Source organism: Coturnix japonica, chromosome 4 (assembly GCF_001577835.2).
Source record: "Coturnix japonica isolate 7356 chromosome 4, Coturnix japonica 2.1, whole genome shotgun sequence".
Lineage (NCBI taxonomy): Eukaryota > Metazoa > Chordata > Aves > Galliformes > Phasianidae > Coturnix > Coturnix japonica.
In genome coordinates this window covers 59,771,666-59,783,523 of record NC_029519.1, presented here as the reverse complement: position 1 = coordinate 59,783,523, position 11,858 = coordinate 59,771,666, and positions in this window count along the sequence as shown.

Genomic DNA, 11,858 nt, shown 5'->3' with positions numbered 1-11,858 from the left:
GGAGAAGGTGCAGCTCTTGAATAAGACGTCAACAACAAGAACAAAAAATATTTGTGTCTTCTTATTTTGGAGTAGTACTGCATTATCTTAAGTAGAAGATAAAAGGACATAGTAACTTCTTTTGTGCATCTCAGGAATCTTAATGCCTGCTTACACGACTAGATGCTTGTGTAAGGGGGTGGTCCTCTCATGCACTGACTATATGAGTAAGCGCAGATACCTCAGCAGTGCGGCCATTCCACTGCAAAGTGAGACTCCCTCTAGCTCTCACCAACTGTAATGTTTGGAGAGTACTCTTATTGCTGATGGCTGACTACTAGCAGTTAGTGCAACGATCAGAAGCCCTTGCTCTAAAACTGGGACTTAGTCTTGCCTTAAATTAATATTTCAGGTGGGCAAATTCAGCGTTTTACATGAATTGTATTAGACTTTTTTCCTTTGCAAAGAAAATAAAAAGCATGTTTAATTAATGTTGATTTAAAGGCCAGCTGTGCTTAATGTAACATTGTATGTACATAAGATTTCTAAACTGAATGTAAGGTTCTCATTCTGCTGCATGTGGTTCGGAGGAACAAATTGAGATTACTGTAAAAACAATTCCAGGTTCGTTGTTTTCTCTTGAGGGTTTGGTTTAGTAAGCATTGAATACAAGAGTTTTCACAATCATAGACGGTAATTTGATTGGCTATTGCAAACCCCCACTTTGTCATTGCAGGGTCACTTTCAGTTTGCATTTTCTTCTGCATTTCTTCCATTAATTACCACAGTTTCAGTGTTCTCTCCCACTCTCATCACTTCATATCAGCTGCCCAGTTACCTGTATTTATGCTGCACCCACAGTATGAATAAATGTATGCAGTCTGTCTAATTAAAAATGGTGTGAAAAATGCAGGACAGATCCTCTTGGTTAATGTTTAAACACGTTTCCTGCTAATGCAAAGCATGTTCTTTCTTAATTCATTAACCAGGCCCCCTGTTTTACTTGAATATAGACCCCTCAGTATTCTTCAGAAATCACAGTAAGAATTTCACCTGGCATTACCCTTTATGTTTCCCCCTGGCTGCACTTTCAATCTGACCTAACAACAAAGACGATTGCATTACAAGAGAATTGAATCTGTCCTATGGGCCACTGTTCCTTAATAACTAATTAATAACTCTATTCAAGTTCACTGCAAAGCTAATGGTTTTCTTTTATTGTTTGAATTTACATTAAAAAGTAACCGTTGTACCCTATGGCAAACATCAGCAAATCAGTCTGAATGCTTTGTTAGGAACACTACTGAAAAAGCTTCAAAGTAACTGCTCTCATAATCTCCTATAACTCTTAAAAAGCAGCGGTTGCACAGCCAGTTTAAAGGAGCCTCCAGCATTATCCAAAATCCAATTGTTACTACCTGAGCACAGGGAGAGCATTGGGTAAGTGTTCCTGAGCTCTTTTGCAGCCCATAACGTTCTACCAAAACCCTAGTCCTAGTCTCTGCTCAAATGAAGGGATGCCTTCATAAACTGAAGTACAAACATAAGAGTTTTTGGGAGTTTGTTCCTATTAAAGTTGTTTAGAATATATCTACATTGAAGATTAACACATAAATGAGAAATAATTTGGTTTGCCTCTTGAAAGCTAAAGTAGATCTGTGGAAGCTTAGGGAAATAGTATGCTCTATTCCAAACAGAACACACAAAATCTCCTGCCTACTTGGGATTCAAGAGGGAATCCTGACTTGTCCACTATTTGTTGGAAGCCAAGGACCTGTTAGTCTTGCCCCTGCTGGGCTGGCTGCTCTCAGCAAGTAGCTCAGTTGGCCTCTGCTCACAGCTCTGACCTGCAGCCAGCTCAGTCCTTCAATAGCAGGCTTTGCTCGCAATGCAGTTTTTCAGGGTTTGTGACCAGCACGGCTATTACGTGTTAAATGACACAACAGCACTATATATATATAACCCTTGTTGTAGTCTGATTGCTTGTTAAATGGTTTATAGAAATCAACAAATCATGTTTGGATTTCAGTCTCAAGGAAACGAATGAGGCAATTTGCATCTCATTCCTATTTCAGGCTCTTGCCCCAGAGCTGTTAATATGGGTTTGCACTAGTTCAGCTAAGCCAAAGCAAGTGTGCACATTGATATTTAAACTATGGACTCCAGTTATATTTTCTTTACTAATCTAAATGGATTGCTAATCTAAGTGAAGAATTATTATTCATAACATCATGGATATACTTGTAATGCTTTTAGGCTTCACAGATTCACCAGTTCTGGAGGCAATTCCCCAAATGAAGTACACAGTTAAGAAAACAAGACACTTCATAAAAGCCAAGTATGTAAGTAAAAGCAGCTTACTATTTCCAAAGTACAGAACTGCAGCAATGCTCACATCAGAAGTTGGAGCCCTTTTGTTCACTCTCCCAAACAGAGTTCCTCACAGCAATGCCATGTAAGAAGATCAGCTGTGTGGCACAAACAACCAACAGTTGTTCAGTCGTGAAAATCAAGTCAAAAGAAGCTTGTGCTCTCAAATTAACACTGTTCTTGCAAGCACAGAGCAGCACCCCATCTAGCTGTGCCTTCAACCACCCCCCTCGTCCTTGCCCTGCAGGCTCCTGTCCCAGGGCATGTGCTCCACTTACAACCCCAACCACAGCCCTGCCCATCCGTTAGCTCTGGTTGCTCAGCATGCTTTGCTATCTCATTCTATAGTGGAAATGCAAGTCATGGCTTGAAGCAGTGATTGAGCACCTGGTGGGATGGCAGGGCCAACCCAGGGGAGCTCAGGTGCGTGCAAAGTGACCAGAAGGGGTGCAGCCAGGATCCACCCCTTCCCAGACCTCACTTAAGGGCTCTCAGAGGAAAAAAGGGTGTCTTGGTCTCCAGTAAGAGACTATCCCTACCTATGTGAGGCATTCCAAGAATAAGCAGGGCTTCCCCCTACCTTGGTTTCTATGGTTGCTGTATTTGGGATTGTCCTCATTTGCTGCAGCCAAAGTCTTTCCTACCCCACTATTATTGCTGTGTTTTGCACTGCATTATAGTGTTACATGCTCTCAAAAAGTAATAGAATAAGCTCAAAACATTATTTTTGTTATAGACTTATAAATACTTGAGTAGACAGCTTTCATCTTTCTATTTTCAGTTTCAAAAAAGGATTGAGGACCTGCCAGCTCACCCAGAGTTAAAATAAGTCAATGTTTTAATAGAAATATGCTTTCTTTTCAATATATTTTTGGTTTTCTTTACAAAACACAATTTAACTGATGGGAAAGTCCCCAAAGAAGGAAGTACATTGCAGTTGTTCTCTTCTACTCTCAATCCTTTTCTATTCATAGTTGCAAGCAGCTGATTGAGGCTTACATAAGGCTATTCACTTTACATGCATCACAGCTGAGGGCTGTATTTTCTTCCTTGATGTTAATAATGAGATAGGCAATACTTTGTTTCTCCCTGGGCTGTGAGCTTCATGAAGCTGTGATGTCTCTGAACACAGATCTACACTCCCTTATCTTCAGGTGTAGTAAACTCTACTTTCCAGGCACCAGTTGTTAATGGGAATCGATGTTCAGTGGATGTTTTAAACATTTTGTAATGTCTTCCTGCCAATACAGAGCACGTACAACAAGAGAACACTATGAAAAGTTTTAAGCACTATATAAACAACACTTTGTCGTTTATAAGATGAAATACATTTAATGGAAGCAACTGATTACCTTAAATCTTTCTCTATTGTTTATTGTTTTAAATAGGTGACCCTTAAATTCAACATACTCACCTTCCTCTTTGTGAAAACAATTTCTTTAACCAACTTGTATTGAACGTATCAATAATAACATTTACCGTAGGATAGCTAACAGGGTTGTGCATAATTATTACAAAATGGGTGTACTGGTAACCTCTCACAGCACTCTGCTTATCATCAGGAGCTTATCTGCTCAAGTACAAAAATGTGGAGGGTCTGACCATAGAAGCACAGAAGGTTTTGTGCAGCTCTTCCTGTCATTCTTTTCTTTAGTGTAAGATAGCCAGTATGCACTTAAGAGCTTCTGCATCATGCGTTTTGACTGCTAACAGTCCAGACATCTGCTTATTATACAGATTTTACTGTGATCTTACAAGTCACTGTTGCATGTATTTTTCTCTCTCTTTCTCTCTATATATGTTCTCTCTCTCTCTCTCTCTCTATATATATATATATATAAACTGAAGGAGTTTATCTGCTTCTTCTAAAGAACTCTATTTAAATATTCAGTACCCGATTCCACTCCCTACGGTACGCAAAAAAACCCAAACACCAAGAAATAAAAATAAAGCTTTTAAACACCTTTTAAAGAACAATTTTCCCCCAAATCTGTGCTTGTTTTAATTCGATAGGCACAAGTTTAGTGCTAATACAGCTTAGATTCATGAAGGCCCTTTTCTCACAGCTGTAGCACTAACGCCATCAGCTCATCAGAATATCGCCTCTTACGAAGTATGGAAATTGATTTAGCAAAAAAGACATCAGTGTTTTGTGTAACTGTAGCCTTAATGCAACAAAATAATAGGAAGCCTAAACAATGTTACACTTAAAGCAGCTGTTACTGCTCAGTTATCTTCACCCATCCAGTAACCCCCAGGAGACACCAGTGACCTCAGGAACAACCCCTATGAGTCTGCCTTGAAACACCATCTGCCACAAGCGTGCGCCGCGGCTTGCCTCAGGTAACCCTAGTGTGAGTAATCACGGTGCTGTATGTTACTCTTATCTTGACAGCCAGCATCATTGAGGCTGTTAAATCTAGAATGCCTTCTGTTTGTTATAACCAATTAATAGTTACTATCTACTTTTACATCCTATAGATCCTTACTGCAGAGTCTCTTTTTGTGCAGATAGAATTGGCCAAAGCGGACAGATCAAAACGGGTACAAACTAGAGGCACAATGGGCTGTAGGCATAATATAAAACAAAAAGGGAAAAAAGCCACAAACCACAGAAGACAGGCTTCACTACCTGACCATGAAGCCCAGACTTCTTAGTAGCAGTGCTTTTGGTTTCCAAGTAGGCGCTATCACCATGTTTGGGGAAATGGCTGCTCCTGATTTTCTGAGGTGCTTCATTAAAGTTTATATGTAATGCTATTTAGGTACAGAATAAAATACAGGGTTTTTTTTACCTCAACATCTAATAGCCATGGATTATGTGGAAACCATGAACAGTTTCAAGATATTTTATCTCCTGGTCCACAATGAATGTCACACACACCTTTGATACCCTTAGTAATGTGTTTTATTGATGCTTTTTAAAATGTGACTCTTGCCTATCAAAATTTGCTTTGGCACAGTAATTGCTGTGTGATTGTACCTTAATGATCTTCCCATAGCTTACTACTTTCAAACCACTCTGTTAACAGTCAGCTCGGGGTCTGAATGGCTGCTTAACTGCAAACTTTCCAGTCTATTTCCCTTTCCTTGCTACACAAAGTACTGCCAGCATCTAAGTACCAAAGACCACCTTAATTTCTCAGTACTAAGATCTAAATTGCACCAAAGGGAGGGAAAAACCCCAGAAGAGGGAAAAGGCTGAAACATTAAAGGTCTCGTGAATTTGGATTTAACGTTCAGCAAGCTTGAGCTCTAACAAACAGTGGAGACAAATCCCACTGCAGCCATCAAAGCTTGTATTGCACTGCTCGGATAATTACTTGTAATTGACCATTCTCAGTTAAATATGTTTTGGGGGTCTGTATTTGAAACCGGTGAGAACACTGACCTGTGTAAGTAAATGTTAATTTGAGAGAAAATCTTCAAAGGCATTTAATCAGCACAGTTGTGCAAGGGTTTAATGAAGCCCATAACTGCTGGTGGATTTAGGGTGTTATTCAATCACAATTAGCTGTGTCTGGCACTTTCCTTTCATGTTATTAATAGCAAGATACCTCTCAGAAAGATTTTCTTTCTTCCCCTTTTCTTGGGGGCTTCATTTCCAGCTAAAGCAGCAAACTGATCGGACTGACCACATTGCTCAGGATCTCTTCAGCTGGCACAAGAGAAGCACTGCCTGTTTTGGAAGCCATCCCTATTAGGTAACCCTGGGCCAAAAAGCATTTTCTGCCAGTTGCTGAGCACTTACCTCTCTCGATGTAAAATGTTCACGTAAGTTGATTAAAACTGGGAATTTGTTCTGATGTCTTCCTTCAAAACAATCCTTACTGTTGTAACGTTCAATTAAATCTCTGCTTTTGAGTAAAGTGGGTTCTTCTAGGACAGTGTTCCTTACACACTGCAGCAATGAGCTTTAGAGCAAGAAAGGGACCGTTATCAACATCCTTGAAATTCTCATGTCCCAATGGTTGGAGAGACTCAATCCAACAATTTCCACATCAGACTTCTGCCCTGAGCTGCAGATGGAGCCTTAAGAAACTCACATGGCAGGATTTCAAGCAGGCCTCTGCCCTCCCCTCTTCCAGGCAGCCAAGCTATTTGCAAACGCTTTCACACATTCTCCAGCCTGTGAGAAATGTAGGACAGATTACCACAAGCAGAATGTGTGAAAATGTTTTTAGAGAGCCCAGCTGCTGGCCTGTTTTTCTTGACAAAGAGTGAGAGTTCATTTAACCACTCCCCTGTTTTCCAGCCTGTAATCCCTCCTTTTTCTCACAGGAATCTTTCCTCTTTCTAGGGTGAAAACATTACATGGTTCATGTCCCCCACCCCACCAAGTGGTTGTACTTTCATTTCTCACACCCGTGTCTCCCCAGGATAGCATCACTCTTGTAGCACCCTTGTGGAGGCTCTGGCCAAACCACAGCAATGGATGTGGGGGAAAAAAATGCACAAATAAAGCCACTTCCAATTATGTCTGCTTTTTGAATCTTGACCAATATAATCCCATTACTTATTAGTTGTAATTACCATTTCCAGCAATCACCAAAATATAATAGGAATTTCTAAGCATTCTTTGCCAACGTACCTATCAGTAGTGGTGAAGCAGAGTTAGGAACAAAGGATATAATACAAAAGAGTGTCAAATAGGCACCTTGTGTAGCACCATGTGAGGGACAATGGCAGGAGAGAGATACAGTAACAGTGAAGCTTTCCACTATCAGCAAGGCATTTTCATAAGCATAAAGGCTCACATTGAGATCTGTGGGAAATAGATGAAAAGACAGATGAGATCGATTTTCTCTGTTTTATCATATGGTCATAAATTAAACATGATACATCAAATGAACATATAGAGAATCCTATCTTTCTTTTCATAGCAGACTATGATGGTCCACTGATAGCCAAAACTGTATGATCTGCTGAGCAAGGGTGATAACTGGGCTGACATGACTTCTAAAACAAAGGTTAGACCAGTTTGAGAGGATAGGTAAGTAAATATAAGCCACTATTGAAAATGTTTACATTAAACAATCTGCATTTCATATATTTGTTTTAAACACAAGAGAGTTCTTGTTTCCTAAATCACTCTGCTAATATCTCAAAGATTCCAGAACGAGAGACTTTGAAAAGAGATTTCAGAGGTCTGCAGATCTCCTTTATATAACCTTTCCTTTATTCTAGAATTAGGTCCAACTTCCTTGCCATCTGAGGTAATGCTCCAAATTTTGGGTTTGCTGAGAAAAATGCCTATAATAAAAGGAAACAGTCAGAATGCTTATTCACTTTCTCCTTTGTGCTTTAGGCATCGTGGCTTCCTGTAACCAGCTACTGACATGGGCTGAAGTACCAAATCATTTTCTCCTATGAGATGCACCCACTATGGCAATTGCTAAGGTGGGTGCCCTTCACCCTTTACCCGAAATGCTATCTTTATTAGGCATGATCCCCAGGGGGAACCCCAAGGGATGATGTGTAGAAGCAGGCTCACTCACCACATAAACAGAATACAATTTTCTTTTTATGTTAGCCTGCAGATTGCAAGCTACCTCTATAAAGAGCTCTCTGTCTCCTCACTTTGGCAGAATTCCTTGCCCCTCTCCACCAAAGCTGTATTCATATCAGTATGTGGTCACTGCAAGAACACTGCCTGTGTTTTCCAAATAGACAAAGGGAGTTAGCATACCAGATGCTGGCACCCTGCTCAGGCTGTGCAGTGCTCTGCCCCACCAGCAGCCCTAGAGAAGACCCAACCTGAGCACACACAAACATGGCAAGAGAATCTAGCCTCCAGTCTTTGAACTCATGAGTTCTCTCTTCAGCTCATGTTCTTTCAAATGAATGAATGCAGCAATTAATAGACTATCAAATTAATATACAATCAAATCATTATAGCAATGACGGTGATGAGTGAGAAGAATGCTGATCTTGGAAAACAGCAGGCTACTTCAGTATTAACTCCAGAGTCTGAGCTCTGTAACCTATGCCCACCATGTATTCTTTCTATTTACCTTTAGGGAATAACCCCTGGGTGACAGGCATTCTCCCAGGAGATGAAGAGCTGTAAGAACAAAAAGAACAAATGTACAATATTAGGCAGAATTTGTTACTCACTTGTTAACTTTCATATGTTAAACGCTTGTTTTATATGATTATAATGTTGAATACAATACTCATCTTTTAAAATCTAATTTAGTGTGCTGCCTAAATTACCTGCTACACCTGCTTGTTCAGATTACTATCTCTTTGAGGCGAGGATGTGCTCACGCTCTGCCAGACAGAAGCTGTGGCACATGGACCCAATGCATTACAAATATAATGCATATTTGGTCCTTTCAGAAAAGGATTTAGAAACAGTCTGATGTGGTGGATGAAAAAGGCACTAAACCCTCGAGTATCTGACCTTTAAGATATTCTAACACCTAAAGAATTACACAATCTCAAGCCATGTGTCCATGCCCCCCTTTCATTCAAGTGCACAGGTATGTGATAAAGCAACAAAACTAATGTTGTTTTAATAATTGACTTCATGAATAGTGCCAACTCCTATTATTATTCAAGCTCACATTAAACAAGAGTTTAATTCAACCACCTCTACCTGTAATGATTATACTGTAGTCCGATAATTTTATATACTGCTCAGCTCAAACTAGGGTGACAGTGAACTCTGTAATATTTTGACAAGAAATTGCATTTATTTATTGCATTGCAATAAATGGTGTGGCATTTTGCAGCCAGATTTCACAGTGACATCGGGAAATCACTCCAGGTGTGTTAAGTTTGGATCACTCATCTTTGTGCCAGAAACTTTCCTCTCTATGTCCTCTGTAGACCCTTGTAACTTTCTCCAGCATTGTGAGCTTGTGAGATGGGACAACAGAGCATTGGGTAAACCTGAGTTAGCTTTTAGAATTGAACCTCACAGGAGGAAATAAATCAACTAAAGTAGACAAATAATACAGCATGAAGAACAAAAAAGCACCCAATCAAACAAAACTCCCTGTTTGGTTGTTAGCAGTGTATTGCTTGTGCTCTTCTGTAAGAGCACACCACCTACCACGGTACCTGTTCCTGAAAGCCAGTACTTAGGCTTCATAAAACAAGAGGTGCCTTGGGAAAAACATTTGTCTGCTACAGAACTCTAACCTGCTTTATGCCTGATTTGTAATTTTGTAAGCATAGCAATTAAATGCTTTTATCACCTACAGCCACCCATTTCACACTGGAGATAATTAACAGTCTTGAACTTTCCTTATCAACATACGAAGCACTGCTGCTTTGCAGAAAGTACCTTCACAGAGCTGTGGCAGTGAGCAAGGCTAAAGCAACTGGGAAGGACAGAGTTAAGCAGGAAACATTTTGCAACGATTTAATAACCTGGATGGTTTTTGGCACTCAGAATATTACTGTATAAGCCATTTCCTGCACTTATCTTGGGGTCAGATACACAGCTGTAAAGCTCATGCAGTGTCTGCTTCACGCACGCTGGACATTCAGACTGCAATGCTTTCTTAAGCGATGGAGCAGAAGCAACATGACCTTCTCTCACCTTGCTACAAAGTCAATTAAGCATCGAGCTCACACTAACCTGCAGAACTGGTAACTACATTCAGTACTTGGCTACACTTTGTTCTCAGCCACTCTCAAAGAATGGCGATGGCCCATTAAGCAGCTTCCTGGTAGCTCTCCCTCTTGGGATGGAGGCTGAAAGCTCTACTGGCAGGGACACGGCAAAGGGACAGGATCCGCGTCATCTAAACTCTCAAACTGAATCGCTATACGAGCACTTCACTCGCGGCGGACTCCTATCAGAGGAACTCGCATACGTTCTGCCGGGCTCCACCGCCACCTCCTGGCCGTGGCCGTCAGGGCTGTGCAGGATATTGCTGTTTAATAAAAGCAGTTTGGGGTGGTTTCTTGTTCGTATTAATTCTTTTTGTTTTTATTTTTAAACTTTTTCCTACAGGGAGACCGTCGTTTTTAGTAGCACACCCTAACGGCACTTCAGCACTTACCATGAACTGAATAGCTTGTGAGATCATCACCGTAATTCCTTCTATTGCATGACCTCAGTGTCTGTATTTCATAAGCAAGATGTCAGTTAACTCACAGCTCATTTTCCTAGGTTCAAGAAGCCTTTCACCTTCCAGAAGCCTTGGCTGCTCGAAGCCCCTTCCCCCAGAGCATTATCTCATCTTACCAGCCAAGCCAACCACTGGCTCTGCTGCTGCTAAACGTTCTGTCTGTGTGCAGGTTTTGCAAAGGTCATGTCCTAAAACAGCCCTTAAAAGTGCACCTGCACCTCCTATGAGCTAAGAGGTATCCCTGAAATCACATGTGAAAGAAAGATTTATAGGTACTCACTAAAATCTATTACGAAAAATACAGTGTACAAGTAAATCCCATGTGGCATGAATCCCCAAAAAACAATTAGAATCACCAAGGTTGGAAAAGACCTAAAAGATCATATTTTCTGTTTGTTTCAGCTTAAACTGGTCACAGAATGGAAGGGCAATGGAACAATGATTTTCTCATAGAGCATATGTGTTCCTGGGGATAGTGTTTACTTGGATGTTTGTACCTTCCTGTGCAGTAGTGCCTATTAAAAATCAGTGCAGTAGAAATGCCAGGTCATGGCCTGAAGCAGCAATGAGCACCTGGTGGGAAGGCAGGGCCAGCCCAGAGGAGCTCAGGTGCGTACAATGAAGCTGAGTGAACAGAATGGGGGCAGCCAGGATCCACCTCTTCCCAGACCTCATTTAAGGGCTGTCAGTGGAGGTAAGGGTGTCTTGTTGGAGGTCCCTGCCTACCTGAAGCCTTTCAAAGGTAAGAAGAAGAGTAAAACTAAAGTCTGTCCTCACTGCACAAAAAAAGGTGTAATAGGGGCTTTTATGTCCTGGCTTATTATCTGACTCTTGGATTAAACTAATTTCTATTTTACTCTTGGCTTGGTATGTCTTTTAATAGGGAAGAATGGCAGGAAATTAGCAGACATGAAATCCCAAATCTCAAACTTCTTCAGTGTGAAGAAAGCAGCAAAATGACCAGTTTTGTCTTCTGCAAAGCTGCACAGCTGTGCATGCACTTCTACTGCAAAGCCCTGCAACATGAGCAGCTTTCAACAGTTCTAGGTGCTTGTGTCCTGCAATCAGACTTGATACTACTGGTGTTTCTAACACACACTGAAATGAATCAACGCATGCTGTACTGAGTACATCAGTGGAGCAGCGCTGGGGCAAGGTTAGTGTATGTCCCACGGCACGCTCACAGTGCTCTTTCTATGTGAAGAAGCTCTCAGTGCAGTCCTCTATTGTGGTTCTGCTGGTTTGCCATTATTAGGTTCCTATTTATTTATCAACTACATATTTAGTACTTGAAGTCACACAAGCATGTCAGGTTTGTGATCCCAGACATACCTAATTTAATTGGATCTCCACCTCTAAACCACAAGGCAAGGTACAATAATTACTGAAGCATTGCAAAATTGTTCCAGGTATTTATTGTCT